The sequence below is a fragment of the Mustela lutreola genome, chromosome 7, assembly GCF_030435805.1.
Source record: "Mustela lutreola isolate mMusLut2 chromosome 7, mMusLut2.pri, whole genome shotgun sequence".
NCBI lineage: Eukaryota > Metazoa > Chordata > Mammalia > Carnivora > Mustelidae > Mustela > Mustela lutreola.
In genome coordinates, this window is record NC_081296.1 from 119,994,958 (window position 1) to 120,013,277 (window position 18,320).

General features: G+C 50.4%; 1 protein-coding gene across 15 annotated transcripts in view; it reads right to left on the reverse strand.

The window, feature by feature from the left end:
• The window catches only part of TMEM229B (transmembrane protein 229B), a 36,432-nt gene that overhangs the window by 6,613 nt on the left and 11,499 nt on the right, over positions 1–18,320 (reverse strand). For 10 of the 15 annotated variants that reach the window (XR_009355729.1, XM_059182389.1, XM_059182394.1 and 7 more), the window contains one exon: positions 4,187–4,368. The gene's annotated coding sequence lies outside the window, so the exon portion shown is untranslated. Of the gene's footprint in view, positions 1–3,301; positions 3,569–4,186; positions 4,369–4,727; positions 4,819–5,525; positions 5,549–5,574; positions 5,732–18,320 lie in introns of those variants that run through there. The other 5 variants (XM_059182397.1, XM_059182393.1, XM_059182392.1 and 2 more) reach the window with 4 other exon arrangements.

Below are 18,320 nucleotides of genomic sequence, written 5' to 3' on the forward strand. Positions count from 1 at the left end.
GAAAGGAATTTGGAGAGCTGGGGACGGTTTCACAAGCAGGATGCTGCGGAACAACACTCAAGTAAAGAGCCCTCATACTTGTTGATAAAAGGGCCTGTGAACACAGAGTGCCCGCAAAGGTGACTTGTCAGAGCAGGGCACTGCCCTTCCAAGGGCACGGGTGATAGGTGATTGGGGGGGAGGGGTACCGACTCTTGCTCCCTAAGAGTATCTCACCGAGTCCTGGAACCCACTGAGCCATTCCTTAGAGAGCAGAGCAAGCGGAGAAGGATGAAGAGAGCGCCATAAAAGTCCAAGACAGGCTGCAGGCAAAAGCAAATGAGATGATCGCCCTTGGTTTTACCCCAAACTCCCATCTTGTCCCAGGAAGCTAAGGTGCCACAACAAAATGACTCTGGGAATTTCTGTGCAGAGAATCATCTTGCTAGAAAACCGGGACTCCCCTTCCATGCAGCCAGACTAGGCAGGCCTTCCTCCTTCTTTCACCTCATTCACTTCCTCATTTCTAGGCACCAAAATTGCTTCAGTTTTTGGAGGCTTCAGGGGCCCCCGAGGGCAAGGCAGTGGCAGAGACCCTGAGTCCAGACCGTCGGCAGGCTCTGTGCTGGAAGTGAGTGCAAAAAAAAGGGGGGGGGGGTAGTTGTCCTAATATTTGGGTGAAAGGTGCAAGTTCTGAAGCCGTCCTGAGCTTCCTCTGTGGTTGTCAGATTGTGGGTGGGGTAGGGGTGGGGGAAACCCATGCACTTGCTCCAGGGCCAGAAGGGAAGCAAGTAGAGCTAAATACTTGGGGTCACTGGGTAACCCCAATGCCATAGAGTTCCACCCTTTCTTGCTATGGGCATCCCCCAGGAAAGTCCCCGAAGTTGGTCCTCCCTCCACCTCTCCAGTCACAGGAATAATCAGGCTCTCTTCCCAGCACCTACCATGTACTACCTCAGATAATACTCAAGCTTATTTTACAGCTAGGGAAACTGAGGAAGAGGGAGGCTAAGTAATTCCAGCTCTAAAAGGCAGAGCTGGGATTCAAAGCCAGCGAGTCTGGCTCCAGAGCCTTCTCAGCACACTGCCCTTGAAGCTGACTACAGCCACCTCTGCGGGCACCACCAGTTTCTGAGTTTCTGCTTCGGGAAAGCCAGGATGGTGTATGGAGAGACAACAGGAAGCAAGAAGGACACACGAGCTTCTAGAAAGATCATCAGTGAAGCTCAGGACTGGTGTCCAAGCTGTTGAAGGCTCTCAGCCTATTCTGAGAGGCCAAGTTCTGTTCTAAGCCCAAGTTCCGGCAAGACCCATGGGATGGTCCTCCAGGGTCATAGTTGACCTCAGAGGACCACAGCGGCCACCACCACAGAGGGCCTCAAGACAGGTGCCATTCAAAGACCTTTCACCAGGACACACATTGCCCAGAGTGTCCTTGACTGCGAGCCCGCCCCAGCATGGCTGGGGATCTCAGATGGCCCAGCTCTGCCACAGAAATGCCAGCCAAGAGCAGTGACCAGCATCACACTCTCCATCCAAGCCTGGCGCCTGGAGCAGCAGCAGACCACTCCACACAAAGCAGCAAGCTGGAGAGGATTTTAGAAGGCCTCCGATGCTAACCAAATCCCAGCTGGCAGGCACAGGGGGCAGGTGGGCCCTGGGAACAGAATCAGCTTGGCACAGAGAGTCAGCAGGGTTCAGGCAGGGAAGGGCACCGGGCGGGCGGGGCCCTCAGGCTGAGCATCCTGTGTGTTGCCCCCGCCCCCTCCCAACAAGGCTCTTCCCAGACCTCACTGGCCTGCCTCTCTATTGTTATTCAGATTTCAACTCAACCAGTCACCCCTGAGACCTTCTCCAAGTCTCCAGTTCAAAATAGCCTCCCTGTGACTGACATCATCCTGTTTCAGTCCTCACAGCACTTTCGCTTTCTGGTATTTTGCTACTTGTCTGCTGTCTATCTCACCCAACAAGAATGAACGCTCCAGGAGGACAGGGGCTCTGCCTTGTTCAGTGCTGGGTGCCCAGTGCCTAGACCAGTGCCTGGCAATGAGACCTACTAACACCGGGGGCATGGTGAATGAATGAATGGGAGGGTGAATGGGCCCACACAGGGCAAGTATAAACAACTAGCTTCCCTCAGCCTTTCTCTCTTCTCTTTCTTGGGAAATATGGTCTTTTTAAAATTTCAGTTCTAACATTTTTAAAGATCTTTATTATTTTTCCTGATTATAAAAGTAACATGTGCTCACACCTAAAATTTAAACATCACTGAAAGGATCGACCTGAAGAGCAAAAGCCCCCCATCCCCCCACACCTTAGAGAAAGTCACTGTTAATGTGTGTCGTATATTCATCCAGAATACATTCAGTTTCACAAGAAGCAAATCCACACATCATGGAAAGAAAGGGGATGGCTCAGCCGTTAAGCAGCTGCCTTTGGCTCAGGTCATGATCCCAGGGTCCTGGGTTCAAGTCCCGCATTGGACTCCCTGCTCAGCCGGAAGCCTGCTTCTCCCTCTCTCACTCCCCTTGCTTTGTTCCCGCTCTCGCTGTCTCTCTCTCTGTCAAATAAATAAATAAAATCTTTAAAAAAAAAGAAAAAAGAAAAAGAAAAGGAATTCCTAGTCCACCAAACTAGCAGCCACCATCATGTCTCCCTGGCCATCTTTCTCATGTGTTTATTTTACAAATTACCTTAATCCTTAATATACTTCTCCTGTAACCTGACATTTTCACTTAGTATATCATAATCATTTTTCCAAGTTGTTATATTGTCTGTGTCCTCGTTAGTACAATGGCAGTATGCTATTCCACCAGGTGGAAAACTTTAACTTCCTTAACCTACATGATCAACAAAGAGAGAACAATTGTTTCCCATTTCCACTATTACTACAACACCATAAGAAACATCCTTTTTATGCTTCTAAAAAAGAATTCAGCCCTTTTCTTCTCTGTGGTTATTTCCTAAGAAAAGATTTCCTAATGAGTAATTCTGGAGTGGGATCACCGACCAGAGGGTACAACAGTCCCAAGGCCACTGGTAGAGACTGCCCTGGGTGGGGAATCCTGCGTGATGTGGGTCGTAGGTCTCTGATCTGAGTCACCGGGTTCCCGCCGTGGCCTCCACGGCCATCTCTGCACCCCCACCGCACCCCCGAGTTTAGGTGCACACCTCCCTGGCTACAGATCGCCCCAGAGACCCACTTCCTGAAAAGCCCTCCAACCACAAACTGGTTTTGCAAGCCCAGGCTGAGGGAAACATAGATGCCAGCCCTAAGTTTTCAACTGTCAACTGGCAAGTTCTGGCTAAAGCTGAGAATTACCTAGTCGCCCTTCTCCTTCCCCGCAAGCTCCTGCGTGGAATCTAAGGCTCCAGGTCCCCGGGGGCCAGTCCAGCAGCTCCCAAACAGCTTGTCCCGTTGGGGGTGCTCTCCCTGCTGTGACTTCCAGGCGAGCTCTCTGCTGACCCAGAGGGGGACTGTCTGCCCTACGCAGACAACGGCCTTCAGGCTAGACAGACCTCTGGGGCTTGGGAAAGCAGCCAATCATCATTTTTTAAAGCACCATCAAGGAAAAGCCAGAGACCAAGTCTGGAAAGAAAGGCCATACGAGGACAGGTGAAGCTCCACGGTCAGGGGGTCCCACGCTCTACACGCAGCATGTCTGGCCTTAGGAGGAGACCAAAAGCAGCAGAAGGCTTGCTCCTCTTGACCCCCTGGTGGCCACCTCTGTAGCAGCTCAGGCACCAGAAATCCCACTCCTCCCAGCGCCCTGGATGCTCTCCCCAAGGCCGCATGAACCGCTCATGGGCTCTGGACAAAGTCTGCAATCCCAGATGAAGTACAGTTCTCATGGCACAGAGGTGAAGCCCAAGGCCCAAAGCATCCAGGAGCCTACAGATAAGAAAGGGAGTGTGGGAGGATGTCATCTCCCCCGTGCTGGGTGTCTGACCTCACTCATTCAGCCCATCTGGGTGGGGCACATATTTCAGAGGCCACATGGCTCTAAGCCGGCTCCAACACAGGGCATGACCTGAAGGGGCCTGGCCCTCCCCGCCTATCCTGGAACTACGCCCCCCCCCCCCCCCCCCCCCCCGTGACGGGCCCTCGGACACAACACAGGCTCCGAACTGGAACCTCCAGACCTGCGTCAGTGCCCCTGAGGCAGGGAGGGCCTGGGATCCCTGGGGAGCCTGTCACATTACTCACTTATCAGACCTCTGAGTGCACGGCTCAGAACAGACATCAGGGTCACTGTCCAGGAGTGTCCCGGGTTAACCTTTGTCCTGGTGCCTGGCTGGGCCTCGGTGCCATTCTCAGCAGTGGCGGCAAGCATCAGCCCCAGGGCTCAGCTGATCCTTGGCTGGTCGGCAGGAGGCTTCCATGTGTCCCTGGGAATAAAAGAGGAGGTGTTCATTACCTTCCACTGCCCCCTGGGCCAGAAGGAAAGGCAGCCTCAAGGCAATCACGACAATTGCCCAGGCTCCCGGCTCAGCACCAAGCAGTCATCCCACCAGGGCCCCTGAGTGCCTCTCTTGGAAATTACTCCCTCCTCTGTACTGTCCTGTTTGCTCAGGTCTGGTTAATCCAGCAATGACAGCTTGGGGTGCGTCCCAGGCCATTCACACGCGGGGTTAGGACTTAGGGCTTCTTACTCTGCAAGTAAATGTGTGCACATTTGTAAATCTGAGAGGGAGTATAATTTTAGACTCCAGTGCCTTTTTCATATAGCTTCAAATTACACTCTCACCTTCGCCCTGCAGTGGCCACATCTGCTCTCAAGGGCGGTCAGGAACCTCCCAGAAGGCCGATAACGGAGGCATTTGGGGAGTCGAGCACAGCTACACAGAAAAACAAGCACACCAACAAAAGGTGTGCCAGATCCCTCTCCCCACAATCCCACCACCCCAATATTTATTTCACTCTATTTTATCACTATTCTTATTAAAGCCCTTCCTGTTAACATCAATAACCGACTACAAACCGATACAAATCTGACTTTCTGATGCCCCTGGCCACAGACACATTTTTAATATATCCCTGAGATTTGACCATTTGATCAAGATTCTGACTTGAATGTGAAGGTCCTGCAGCTTCTCAGAAAAACCCCTTGGATGCAGCACCATGTGCACGAGCCCAAAGATGGAGCTCAGGTCCCTGAAGCAGGACCCAGCCAGAAACTGGCGCCCTCCACCCCCCCAACACACCCCCTCGCCACACCCCATGGACAGCCAAGCAGAGTTATCAGAGGGGGCACCACCCGAGCTGGTGCATGCGGCCAGCTTCCTCACTCCCCCTCCCTCCCCGCACTTCCCAGGTGAGCTGGGGTCACTGGGCCTCTGCTCCCCAGAAGCAGCAGGGAGCCGAGGAGAAGTGAAGGGGTGGGGATAGGGATCCCCTGGAGGGTGGATACCCCCAAAGTACCCTCCCTGCCCCCCCGCACTGAGACCAGAGAAGGATGAGAGCGAAGTGCAGCGGGGCAGCGGAGCTCAGTCCTCCCCAGGTCCTCCCTGGCTCCTCCCCAAACAGGAGCCTCGACCTGCCCCACCTGTCCATCCTCCCAGCTTCTCCCAGTCTGCCTGGCACATACCCATTACCTCAAGGAAGGGGCTTTAATGGGGCATGTCCGACACCCCCTCTACCCCCAGCACCACCAGGACCTGTGCCTGGGGAGTTCGATCCCACCCACCGGCACTTCCCTTTCCCCAGGGCCCTAAGCGGGCCACATCAGCAAGCACAAGACAAAAGAGAAAGAGAAACCAAAGCCCACATCCTGGCAGCAGAGCCTATTGGTCGCAGCAGTCAGCCCTGGAAACCCATGGCTGGCTGGTGAGGCCGCTGAGGTCAGAACAGGCTCCCTGCCTCGGCGGGCCTAGCCCTGGACACCTCCTGCTTCCTGGTCTGCAGGTTCTTCCGCCAGAGAGTCGGTGGGGCCTGGACAAGGAGACGATGGTCTAACAGGAGTCCCACCTCTGTTGAGAAGTGCACAAGCTGTCCCTGGCTCCAGAGTCCCCCCTCTCCCCACACAGTGTGTCTTCAAGCTGCTTCCCATGTGTCTGCCTGTGTACACCTTTCATTCCCCAGCATCTACTTAGTCCGTTCTGTAAGCTGCTTATTTGTAAACATACTGCCCGAGTCCCTCTATCCAGCTTCATCAACGCTCCCGGGGTCTCCTCTGAAACCCTGCGCCCTCCTCATTCCTTTGTGATGCCATCCTAAGCCCCTAACTAGTCCATCACCGATGTTCCCGCAGGACTTTGAACATCCTTGCCCTGCAACATCCTGTCCCATCTCAAAGTTATTATTGTCTGTTTGCCCCTCCACACGGTGAATTCAAGACCAGGGAATTTCTTTTGGATGGATGGACAAATCAGCTTGAGAAGGGCCCAGCTAAATTCCTGGGTGATGGCATTATCCAGTGTAATTAACTAACCAAGGATATCTCACATTCTTCCCTAATTTTTAGCAACTGTCATGACAGGGCTGTCTCCCACAAAGGACCATAAATGCTGGCTTACAGGAACAGGGGGATCTCTGCCAATGAGGGAAGAAAGGAGGGCACTTGCTCTCTTTCTCCCACCTTCAAGAGCCATCGCCTGGACAGCAAGGTGAAGCTAGATGAGTGGGTGCCTTGGGTCTGCGCACCACAGAAGACGCGTCGCCCGAGGAAGCGTCCCAGGTGTCCCCAGAGAAAGTGCAGGCTCCTATGTGGGCAAGCGGCCAGGCTCGGCCTCGGGTCAGAGAAAAACAATGCCTATTCTGTTATTTCTACAAATGCTGGTACTCTCAAAAGGCACATTCAGTTTTCATGCACATAGCATTCATTTCCCAAAGAGGTTTAACCAGCAGCTGCTGGCAGGAAATTCCCCTCTGCATCTTCTCTCCCCTCCCCTATAACTATTTAGGGTAAGCTGGGCTTTCGGGATTGAAGCTCTACTTCTCTGACCAGAACCCATAAACCAAACCTACCCCCAATCTCCGTGCAATCTCCACGGCTTGGAACCTAAGACTGGGGCCAGGAAGTGGCCCGCAAACACCATCCCTTCTCTCTTCTCTCTCCCCTCTTCCCCAAGGTGCCCAGGAAATGAAGAGAAAATGCCCCCAGGACCCACTGGGGAGCTCTCTAATTATTCAAAGTGCCCTGGTTCTTTCCAGGAGACCCCGAAGCACTGCTCTTAACTTGTCCTATAGTAAGACCAGCCCTGAACACAACTGGATTTGGCAACTTCCCAAGTTGAGAGACCATGCTAAGGCACGAATGCAAAGGGAATTCCAAATCCCCCCAGGGCAAAGGCCGCATCTGCTCAGCTCCCCTTGGGAAGCAAGGACACCCGGGCCCTTGGCCCTGATTGGTGGAGGGAAGGTCAGGGGGGAGACAGGAGAACAGACAGCCCACACACTCCATGTGACCCCGTCCGTCCACGCTCCCTCATTTATCTGTTTTCCTGAAATCTGGGCTTCTCTGCCAGCCGACAATTCACCCCTCTGTCTTCTGTCTCACCTGTGTAGCCTCCTCTCCTCCCATCCAGCCCCTCCAATCTTATGCACCTTCCTCAATGTCCCCTTCTGAACAAACCCAGACCATCCATCTCCTTCACCTTGGAGGGTGGTCTCTGGTCCCATGCCCCTTCCTTTCCCTCCTATCCTACCCCCCAGCACTGGGTAGCTGCTGCTTGCTGCCTGGAAGGCTGGACAGCTGCTGGGCTCTCTAATTAGCTGCCTGGCTGCCGTCCCAGAGCAAGGCCCATGTTACAGTAAAGAGCTGCCCCCCTCCCCTGAATAATCCCCCTCGGCAGATCCCATCAGGCAGCAGCTGAGGGGCCCTGAAATCCCGGTCACATGAGACCAGGAAGGCTCCTCCCGGCAGCTGGGAAGGCACAGACAGCAGCCTCACAGCCTCACCGACTCAGTGACCAGGAATTTATTTATCCAGGCTCTCCCTCTTACCGCCCACATCCTCTGGGGTGTTGCACAGGTGACCTCTGGAGCAATGCAGACACTGCCCCTTTGTTGCCTTACCAGCGGGGGCAGAAAAAACCCCAGCGGCTCTTTTGGAGGATAAACCTGGGCTCCCTGAACAGCAGGACACCCAGTGCCCTGCTTTTCACAACTCTCTACAGCCAAGCCACCCCAGAGGTTTCTAAACAACAGAGCCCTCTTCCAGGGCTAATTTGTTTATTCAAGGTGTTGTGTTTCAGTGGTCAGCAAATGTGGATGGAACACCTGCTGAAGGCCAGGCACTGACCTGAGTGTGAACAAGACAGCTTTCCTGCCCCCGGGAGCCCACCACCCTCGAGTGGACAGACAATAAAGCATACTGGAATGTCTGACAGCAGGCCACAAAAAAGGGAAAAGGCCCGGTGGGGACAGAGACACTGAACTCTAGAGAGCAAGTCTTACACTTCTCTAAGGAGGTAGCATTTCGGCATAGATCAGAAAGATGCAAAGACGCCTTTCAAAGAGCTTTGGGAAAAGCATTCCAGGCAGAGGAAACAGTACCTAAAAGACCCCAAAAAACAAGTTTGGGGGTTGCCTGGGTGGCTCAGCCAGTTAGGTGTCTGACTCTTGATCTCAGCTCAGGCGTTGACTCAGGCTCGTGAGTTCAAGCCCCACACTGGGCTCCGTGTTGGGTACGGAGCCTACTTTATAAAAAAACAAAAAAACAAGTCTGAGAAATAGCAAGGCCAGAGCAGCTAAAGTTAATGTAATTAAGGGGTCAAACGTTCCCTGCCCCTGATTGCAAAAGTCATCTGGTTGTCCCTAAGGTGCCAGCTGGGCCAGAGCAAAGTCCTAGCTGCTAAGGAAACATGCCACGACAACTTGAGGCTCCCCCTGTGGGCAGAGCTGGAAACTGCAGGTCCAGTCAGTTGTTAGGCACTGCACTTATGAACAAAGAAAGGCAAAGTGAAATCTTTTGACCTGTGGCTTGGAATTTCTGTCCATAGCTCATCAAAAGAACTGAAGTGACTTCACTAGGCCTTCTCTAGGCGGTCTCACTTTAACAAGAAAGTCAGTGTTCCTTTTTAACTCCAGCTAGCTTAAGTATCCTGTCATTTGGAATGAAGAAAATCTTAACTAACTCAGGTGATTTCCGCCCCCCGCCCCTCCGCATCTGGACCTTACCTCTTTGACATGAGAATCACATCAATGAACACCACCTTCTCACCTTTGCCACCATGCAAACCAGCAGCTCTGCCCTTGCAGACAGTGAGAAGCAGAGGAAAGGTCAGAGGCCTAGCAAGGTGTGTCCGTCTCGGCAGGATGTCTATAGTTTTGGAGGCTCCAAATCTCCCTTCTGGGTCCTGCCCAGACTTTGTTATTTCTCCTCGATTCACATGACCCTTGACAGCCGCCTAGCACATTCTCACTACCTTCTAGAAAGAGGACTGAGAAAACTAGAAGCCAGAAGGGGAGGCCTCAGCCAAGAACAAGAAATACACAACTAGACTGTTTTTCCACAATCCCCAGAACAGCACTGTCCAATTTGATAGACACTAGCTACATGTAGCTATTTAAATTTTAATTTTAGGGGCGCCTGGTAGCTCCGTTGGTTAAGTGTCCGACTCTTGGTCTAAGCTCAGGTCTTGATCTCAGGGTTATGTATTCAGGCCCCGCGTCTGGCTCCATGCTGCATGTGGAGCCCACTTAAAAAATTTTTTTTTAATAAATTTTAATTTATGAAAAATGAATAAAATTAAAAATTCTGTCCCTCGGTTGCACTAGCCACATTTTGAGTTTTTTCTGAAGGGACACCCCTGCGCTCCCTCTCTTTCTCAGGCTCAGGCTTAGTTAACACTGTGAGATGGAGGGGACAGGGGGACTGTGAACCCTTGTTCCATGAAAGTCTCTGTTTGCTGTCTGAACAGCGACTTACATGACTGACATCCAAGAGCCAGGAGAGGGCTCTTGGTGAATGAGGCCAGCCCCTGTGTCTCTGGTTATAACTCCGTCTAGGGGTGCTATTTGAAGTTTTAAAAGAAGTCCAGACCATTTATCAGGCACCTCCTGTGTGCCAGGCAGCTTCTACACAGACCATCCCATCGATTCACGTCACAAGTCTGTGAGGCACACATTAACTCAGATTTACTCAGGAGGCAAGGAAAACTCAAAGAAGTTAAACAACAGCTAGAAAATGGGAGGGCCAAGGTTTTTACTAGCACTTTTTCTCTTACACCACTCACAAGAAAAGGGAATGTGCAGACAAGAATTAGGGGACTTGGGGCACCTGGGTGGCTCAGTGAGTTAAGCCACTGCCTTCGGCTCAGGTCATGATCCCAGGGTCCTGGGATTGAGCCCCGCATAGGGCTCTCAGCTCAGCGGGGAGCCTGCTTCCTCCTCTCTCTCTGCCTGCCTTTCTGCCTACTTGTGATCTCTGTCAAATAAATAAATAAAATCTTAAAAAAAAAAAAATTAGGGGACTTCATTTATCTACCCATAGCAGCGGGCCACCCACAGTTGTCCTCATGTGGGTGGGGACACCCACAGTGGGTCCTCATGGTGGACAGTCTCACGTGAGCTGTCCCTCCCAGTCTGCTCAAGTCCACCCAGGGCCTTGGGAGAGCTGCTGCCAAGGGTCTGCCCATGAAGGCCCAGGAAGGCCACAGGAAGGCCACACTACAGAGGACAAATCTGAGAAGGGGGTAGGGGTAGGAACCCAGACATGTGGCATTTCTCCTGGGCAAAGGAAGGAGCATGATAAAATATTGTTATAGAAAGCTACACAAACCCTGATCTTCTTATCTTTGCATCCCCATGTCCTGGATAAAACATACAGTAGGTACTCAATATCCAAGTGCTGAATAGGGGAAAAGGCAAGGCACAAGTCCTCCATGAGTGAGGAGGCCTGGCCAAGAGGAGCCTATAGGGCAGAGAGGCTGGGGAGAAAGATGGGAACGAGTTGTTCTGAAGGAGCTGTGACGGTCTCTGTCTGCGCTATATGTGATCCAGTCCGAATATCCCTTTCATTTAAGTGATGGCTCGGAGGAAAGGCCCCCAGACACCAGGCTGGGGACCCATGGCAGCAGCCACGCACCTCCACCATGAGCGTAAGCCCAGCAGCCTGGACCCCTGACTCAGCCTCTCGCTGGACAGCTCCATCTACAGCAAAAGCACCGAGGCTTGCAACATGTTCAAAATAGGGCTCCAAACAGCACTTAGGCAAGAGTAATTAAAGGGATGTTATCACAGTCAGTCTCTCATTAGCCACGTAATTAGACTGCTGAAAATAATTAACATTCCTTTTGACAAAAGAAACAGAGGACCCATTACATTCATTAGGACAGCCTCAAACTAGCTTGAGGAAGGCTGAGAAGAGAAGCCATCCCTCCCAGTCCTGTTCAGGACAGAGTCAGCATCTGGTAACCCAGACCTGGTGGTGAGTCCTGCCCTGGCCCGGATGTCCCCAGATGTGTATCACAGACAACAATAACACACTCGCACATACTCAGAGAAAAAGCCCTTGAAGGAAATGCCTATGCCTCCCTCCCCCAAGGCCCCAGAATATGACTGAAGAGACATTTCTCTAGGAAGAATAAATCCATTACAGCACCAGAAAACAAGAAGGAATGGATATGGGTTCCCTGAAGATGGTAAGATGGTAAGGTAAAAGGAATTCAACTGATGGAGAAACCACAACCCCCCAAAATAAAACAATGAAAACAAGTAATCACATAATAATCCTAGTAACAGGCACCCATCCAGGGCATATCTATGACAGACACTAGTCTAAGAACTTTGCATGCATGATCTTATGTAACCCTCACAAAAACCTTTGATATACAGATCATCATCCTCACGTTATAAATAAGACCCAGAGTGACCTAGCTTTCCCAAAGTCAGATACTGATAAGTGCTGGGTTAGGATTTGAACCCCAACAGCTGGGGCTGAGGGTTCTGTGCCTCAGTCAGGGGAACGGCTGTGAGGGCTTCAAGTTTGGAGCCAGGTCACCAGCAGGGGTGGGGAATACCAGAAGCCCCGAGCAGCTGGTGATTGGATCTGGAGTAGCCGGGCAAGTGGGCCCCTCCCACCCTCCCACCAGACTTGTGTCCTGGACACGGGGGCAGGGAAGCAAAGGGAACACCTCGACACCAGTCCCTAGTAGGCACATTCCACCCTCCTGCCCACAACCAGTGACTGGCCCAGAAGTGGGGTTCGCACTGAAAAACCTCACAATACCAAGAGAGGAACACATAACCATAACTCACTAAACATTTGACCAAACCAAAACTGCCAAAGAAGCACCAAATTTGAGAACAGAAGTTACAGGTAGAAAACAAAATAAAGTCAAAAGAAGGAAACATTTTTAAAGGTACAATTAGTATTCCCTGAGGGATAAGAAGAGCTCCTGAATCCATGAACCAAAACAAGTCTGATACCAGAAGAATGTTAAAGGCCTTACAAGTGAAGGAAATACACCATGGTTGACCAGTTATCTCTGGATGAAAGAACAATCTCATTAAATTTTTTTCTTTATATAGATCTGCTTTTCTTTTCTTTTTTTTTTTAATTTTTTTTTATTTACTTATTTGACAGAGATCACAAGTAGGCAGAGAGGCAGGCAGAGAGAGAGGGGGAAGCAGGCTCCCCGCTGAGCAGAGAGCCCAATGCGGGACTCGATTCCAGGACCCTGGGATCATGACCCAAGCCGAAGGCAGAGGCTTTAACCCACTGAGCCACCCAGGCACCCTATATAGGTCTGCTTTTCTGAACTTCCTTTATCAAATGACTATTACTGTGAGAACTGGAAAAGTTATTTTTTAAATGTCTGGCACAAGATAGGTGCTCAGTAAGATTCGGTCGCACAGTCAATCTTGCCTGCTGTGCCAACATTTGGCCCTATCCAGGCCAGCCCATAACTTACTGCTCCCCAGTCACACCATCCACGCTCCCATCTCCCTGCCTCTGAGCACACAGCCCCCGTCCTGGAGTGCCCTTATCTTTCCTCTCTGTTTACCTGTATTTGCCTGTTCTTCAGTGCCCACTCAGAGATTACCCTCTTTGAAGAAAGGTCTCTGCATCCCCCCTAAACCACTCATCCCTCTTCCCCAAACTCCTAAAGCCACCTGATTCTCCAGGAACATGGGACAGGTCTGGTTGAGCTGCCCATTGGGGTCATAGTGCTGAGAACAAGTTATCTGCCCTTTACCTTCCAGTGAGTCCAAGTCTGGTCTTCCTACTCTACCGTAGGCTTCTTAAAGACAATGAGAGGGCACGAGCTTTCTTTTTATGCTCTGCTGTGCCGGAGTAAAGGTGAGAAGATTTTGCAAGAACATGCTTACATGTCAGTTGAGTAAATGACAAATGAGCTGCTCTCCCTAGTGGAAGTAGAAGAGGAAATTATTCTGGAAATTACTCAACAGGGCTGGGCCCACACAGCACCTGGGTGAAGCTCCTGAAATGGCCCGCCTGGTTTGGTCCCAGACAGCTTTGAACTCCTACCCCTGGCCTAGGATCCAGAAATACCTGTAAACCCAGAGGGTATGATTGGTAAATCTAAGGGCAAATGTTGATGAGCAGGATATTTACATGGTCTTCAGTTGTCTCCCCACAGATTGTTTGTTAGTAGCGAGGGAAAATTAGTAAACACACAGTGAAGGAATTAGACAACACCTTGGCCAAGAGATCAAACTTAACATCACATATAAGGGGCAGATGTCCAGCCAGTGCCCCGGACGTGAAACACTGAAAAGGATGCAATGTCACTCATTATAACCCCCTCGGGAGTATATAGCCCAGAGTCTGAACATAAGGCAACACCAGAAAAATCCAAAGAGAAAAACATTCTATTTTTTTTTTTAAGGGGGAGGACAAGGCTATATTCTTCGAAAATGTCAATGTCCTGAAAGACAAAGACAGGCTTGGGAATGGTTCTAGAGGCAAGGGGACGTGACAACTAAATGCAGAATGGGGCTACAGACTGGACCTCGTACTGGAGAGGGACAAGTGCCATAAAGGACGATATCGAGTCAGTTGACAAAACTGGAATACTGCCAGCAGATCACAGAAAGTATCATATCAATATCGCATAAAATATCATATCCCACCCTTCAGTTTGCTGAAGGTTATATAAAATGGCATTCTTATGCTTAGAAAGTTCGCACTGAAGGGTTTACAAAGAAAGGGCCATGATGTAGGCAACCTTCTCTTAAGCAGTCCAGAAAAAACTTGAGAGAGAAAAGGAACATAAATGATAAAGCAAAGGAGGTCAAAGGTCAAAAAGACTGAATCTGGTTAGAGTATATGGGTGTTTTGTACTATGCTGACAGCTTTTCTCTAAGTTTGAAGTGATTCCCAGGGCATCTGGGTGGCTCAGTGGGTTAAGCCGCTGCCTTCGGCTCGGGTCATGATCTCCGGGTCCTGGGATTGAGTCCCACATCGGGCTCTCTGCTCAGCAGGGAGCCTGCTTCCCGCTCTCTCTCTGCCTGCCTCTCCGCCTACTTGTGATTTCTCTCTCTGTGTGTCAAATAAATAAAATCTTAAAAAAAAAAAAAAAAGAAAAGAAAAGAAAGAAAGAAAGAAATGACTTCCAAATAAAAAATTTTGGAGAAAAACCACAACAAAAGGGCCCCTTCCACCAGACAGGGTGTGGGGCATGGGTGGTGCACACAAAGAGGGGGAATCCAGGGAGGACACAAAAACTCTAGCTCCGCCAAAATGTCACGCGTGGACATATTTCCTCTCACAGTTTCAACCTCCCCTTGTCTTACTTCTCCATCCATTTACTCCTTCCTCTCCCCAAGATCCCCCATCTTCCAGGAGGCCTCCCTACTAATACCAGAGGATAGGACTGATTCAACCTTTGGGTCCATTCTTATCACATGAAGCTAATATCTTCTGGAGATGTTTTGGCATCTTTTTCATCCACAAGCCCACGATAACGAGTCTGGTTATATTTGTTAAGCCGCAGCCTTCTAGGTATTATATGACATTTCATCTCCCCCACCCCTCAAATCCTGTGGCTCGTCCTATTCATATGGCTTGAATTTAGGCCTTTATAGGCCCTATTCCTCCCTTGGAAGATCTCACACAGACTTTTCTAGGGTGCATGCCCCATTTCCCACAGCCCACCGCCATCACCACCACCTGACTCTACAGTAAACCTCCCGCACCACCACACACACACACACACGCAGGTGTCCTGTCTGCCACAGCTGGGTGTGGTCACAACGTACAGGTGCCGCAGTCTCTAGAAGCAGCTTTCCTGCAGGCTAAGGGGAATCAAGCAAACCATCACACTGTACAAATTCACTTATTAATTCAGATGACCTTATACACATCTTTCGTGTGCAGACCACTCAGGGCTAAGGAGGCTGGAATATGAAAACCGAAGCACAAGAGTGCAGCTCATTGTTTTCAAAACACTGCAATTATAAAATCTTGGAAATTCCAGGGCGCCTGGGTGGCTCAGTGGGTTAAACCTCTGCCTACGGCTCGGGTCATGATCTCAGGGTCCTGGGATCGAGTCCCGCATCGGGCTCTCTGCTCAGCGGGGAGCCTGCTTCCCTCTCTCTCGCTGTCTCTCTGCCTACTTGTGCTCTCTTTCTGTGTGTCAAATAAAAAAAAAAATAAATAAAATCTTTAAAAAAAAAAAAATCTTGGAAATTCCACTATCAAACGCCAGAAAACAAATGGTAACGGTAACTTTGACTCTCACAGTGCTCTTCACTTAAATGAGCCCTTTTAGGGCGCCTGGATGGCACAGTGGTTGAGCCTCTGCCTTCAGCTCAGGTCATGATCTCAGGCTCCTGGGATCAAGGCCGGAGACGGGCTCTCTGCTCAGCGGGGAGCCTGCTTCCCCCTCTCTCTCTGCCTGCCTCCTGGCCTACTTGTGATCTCTCTCTGTCAAATAAATAAATAAAATCTTTAAAAAAATAAAAAATAAATGAGCCCTTTCAAGTTCATCTCATGATTCAGGCATTCATTCACACATTCAATGAACAATTACTCAGGACCTGTGTTGTGCCACCAGGGACACACAAAGGCCACAGAGGTGAAGGCCCCACTTGGGCCACAGGAAGCCACTGTTTTACCTGGCTCTGGATGGCCCAGCTGACCTGGACATATGTGCTCATGGTGCCAGCCACAATGGGGCACCAACAAAAATTATTTAAAAGGAGAAAAAATGAGAGAGCATCAGAAAGAAGCTGTTGTGGCTTCAGTGTGCCAATAAATATTGCCATTTCTGGAAACATGACTCTATCTTATAACTTAGAATTATATTAATTTATGTTTAATTATTTATGGGACCATAAGTGTATCCGTGCTGACCACCTCGAAAGATCCTAATCTAGCCTGAACAGTAAGCAGAGTCTGCAGTCCTGAATGCTGACAAGAGTCAAGCAGTCAACTCAAATCAGTGAAGATGGAAGAGCTCTTCTATTAAGAAAGTAGAACTGAAGGCACCTGGGGGACTCAGTCAGTGAAACTCTAGATTTCAACTCAGGTCCTGAGCTCCGGGTCCTGAGATCAAGCCCCTGTCGGGCTCCTCGCTGAGCACGAAGCCTGCTTAAGATTCTCTCTCCTTCCCCCTCTGCCCCTCCACTCCACCTCGCACTCTGGCTCTCTTTAAAAATAAAATAAAGCACCCAGGACTGACAGGACTTGGCAGGGATTTCTGCGGGGGGAGGGGGCGGGGGTCAAGGGTGATACTCAGACTTTTGACTTGGGCAAGAGCGGCGTTATTCTCTGAAGGAAGAGGGGAAGAGACAACCCACTACGCACTGCCTTTCAGAGGCTCCAGTCTGAACGGCCCACGGACTCTGGCTGCAGCGGGTCTGGTCTCTAAAGCTACACAGAGCGAGCCTGCTGGGGAGGAGTGATATCCAGGCTGGCCAAGGACGGGGCTCTGTGAAGGGGCCTGAGCAAGGGCCAACGAGGGAGGACGACTTCCAGGAAAGGACCCCATGAGGGAGGCAGGGGTGGGGACTGTCGGGGACCATGGTCAGCTGCAGAGGCATGTCAGACAGGGGCTGGAGAGATTTAGCCGCACTGAGGTCCTGGGGGCCAGTCAGTAAGGAAGGGCGCCCACACAAGCAGGTGACAGAGACAGTGAGTACCGCTGATTCTGGAGGATAACGCTTTGGGGAAGTTTGCTTGTAAAGGGACCGAGACAGAAAAGCTGCTGGAGAAGCAGAGACGGGGGGGGGGGGGGGTGTTCTTTCCTAGATCACAGAGACTTCAGGAGGTTGAAATGTTAAGGAAAAAAAAACACAGAAAGGGAAAGCTTGTCGACAGGAAATGTATTGTGGGGTACACAGGGATGCTCTGGCCGTGGAGGGGAGCACCGTGAGCCCCAATCCCAAAATACCAGCAGGACACATGCGTCATCATAACCCCGTTCACAGAGCCAGGCAGCCGGAGTTAAGGTCATGTAAGTCCTGAGGTGCTAGAGCCCGGACCTGGAACACAGGTCTCCAGTTCCTGGTCCTGGTCCTTCTTCCAGACTTCCAGACTGGTAGCTCTCCACGGGGCTTCCCCGGGGTTGGAGGGAGCCTCTGTCAGGGCCACGGTGGATGGGGGTGCTTACAGGTGCTTAGCAGTGGGAACCTGGAATTCCCACAGGACTGGAATTCCCAAACTCTCCCATAGGACTTGAGAACATCCCACTAGAATATTCACAGAAGTGAAAAGCCCGCTTATAATCATCTGCATCTAGAACCAAGCTCCCTTTCTGAAATAAATACAGAGGATTTTTGCATGGTTTTAACAGATACTGAATTGCCTGGGAATGTCATCACAGTGCCTTTTGAGGGAATACTGTACCTCCTATTTGTTGGAACTTTACCAAGAGTGGTTGACCATCTGGGAAAATCACGTCAACCTCAGTGGCGCCTCTCCTGGTATCCGAGTCGCCCACACAACACACCTGTATCTGTGGGTATTTGTGGCTGTTATGTTCGCAGTGAATCTATGTACAGGTTCAAGCATCTGACTTCTTCCTTCTGTTTTCCGTGTAGTCGTGCCCAAGCAATTACCTACTAGAATACATGATATTGTATTACAACTAACTTTTTCCCTTTTTTCTCTTTGATGTTACAGTTAGGGTGTTATATTGATTTTTTTAAACATGTATATAGGTAAGTCCTATCATTTAGGAAATTTATTTGTTACAAACATCTGCTAGATAAAAAGGGGCCACCATTCCACATCATGTGTCCCTAGAATCAAGGGAAACTGCAGTGCCAAGAGGAATCAAGGGGTGAACAGAATTATGGAGGCTTCAAAAGGAACCCATTCTTCCTTCCATTTCTTCAAAATGGAAGAAATTTAATGGTCTGTTAACAGATATTGCCGTGAGGCTTCTGAATGATGGGGGTACAGATGATGTGGTCAGCCTATGGGGCT